Here is a 1,920-nt window from a genome sequence, read left to right as displayed (position 1 = left end):
TTCTCTTCCCTTTCTTTTCTCTCTCCTCTTTACTTTTCTCCCCAAACGTACGAGGGTAATAAATGGAAAGAAAAGAAATCATAAAGCCTTATATATTATTCCTAATTAAGTGAATAGTGCTCTTGGATGGGTCACTCAGGTGGGTGCACCCATCTGTCCTACCCACCTGAGAGCCAAGACTTGGGATTTTGACAGGGTTCGGACCTCGGCGCGAACCCCACCCCAGGCATACGATGTAGCATACGTATATACCTTAAAATACGGATATAATACCTATTTTATCTATACATAGCCTTATGGTAGGTGCACGTACACGGTTTGGGCACTCCCGTCTCTTCTGGCACTGGCTCGGACTTGTCAGGCCAGCCGGTGTTTAAGGTCACCCGTGCCATCATAGCCCATAAGGAACCCGCTCTAATTTCCTCTGGCTCGGTTCCTGCATGGTTAAACCGGTTCAATCGCGAAATCAGACCGAGTTTAAGAAGCAGGGTATTACAATGTCTCTCACTCCCAACATTCAAAGTATCCAAACTAGTATATGTAAGCGCCGCATATTATCAAATAGTAGTGGGGTCGATACATTGTTCGAAGCCCTAAGTAAGAGAAATTTCTTCTAATTTTGGATGATATGTGAAAAATATTCAACACCGTTCAGCTATAACCTCTGCTCAATGAAGAAATCGATGGCAAAAATCCATCATCTCCAAGTCCCGATTCAGCTAGATGTGTTTATACGATAACTCAAGCAAGTTAGGAGTTTTGTTCAATTGAGAGCTTGAAGTGATTGGAGATCTTCAACTTATAGGTCACCATCTCAAGAAGACGAGAGCTAGTACACCTCACGTTTGCTGGAACAACGAAGATGATATAATGTCTCACTTCTTTCTATTATCGTGAGTGAGGACAATACTTGAATCTCATTTCAATAAGGGTATTTTGGAGATTAAAAAGAAATGGTACGGCTTATGTCATCACTTAATAGTAAGCATCTCATGGTGTTTTTACGACTGAAAGCATTTTCAAATATATAGGAGATGGGGAAGTCATTCCTAATTATACAGGGGAGGGGAGGGAAATAGGTTGAAACCAATGGGGAGGGGAGTGTAATTTCATCTTATATATCTATCTATATATCTATTCTATAAGAGGACGTACTGGTGATTTTTGGCAAACTTTACCATCTAACCCAAATGCCCCCATTTACTACTTAAATTACGACTAATGCCCCCATTTCACATCTCTCCATATTTAAATCCCATAATTCTCTCTCTCTCTCTCTCTCTCTCTCTCTCACACACACACACACACACACACACACACACACACACATACATAGAGGAATAGTATTGCACTATAATGGTAAGGAATAGATTTCATTATTTTCTATATAAACTTGTATAGCCAAGGGCTCCTTGCAATGTAATGAATTTGAAGCTTGAAGTTATGCAACTTTGCTGTGAGATTCAATCAACTATGGCATGAGCTAGGACAGTGAGAATCTGAACCTGTGGATGGGAAACATGGGTTATCTTTCATCATACTTTGTTTTATTCACCAGGTAATGATTTTTCCTCCATTGATTAGCTTTGTTCTTTTAGGTTTTATTCATTGGTTTGCTTTAAATTTCATCATTAAATCTAGTTAGTAATATTGGTGATCAATTTATGATATTTTCAATATCAATAATCCCTGTGTAACCGCTAGCGGCACCCCTGTTTTACTTTATTTTCTGTCAGTTTTATTATCTTATAGGTTGGGACAAGCTTTCGTGGACTTTAAGGCTCTCCTAAAAGGAACACTCAACTAGGGTCCAAAGCAAATCCGACCATCAGATATGCCAATATAAAAAATTACCTAAATACAAGCAAAGGCAAGACAAACAAAAAGTTCCAACAACTCTAAAGTATGAAATTTTGGATT

Source organism: Macadamia integrifolia, chromosome 11, assembly GCF_013358625.1.
Source record: "Macadamia integrifolia cultivar HAES 741 chromosome 11, SCU_Mint_v3, whole genome shotgun sequence".
Classification (NCBI taxonomy): domain Eukaryota; kingdom Viridiplantae; phylum Streptophyta; class Magnoliopsida; order Proteales; family Proteaceae; genus Macadamia; species Macadamia integrifolia.
Note: the sequence above shows the minus strand (reverse complement) of the source record.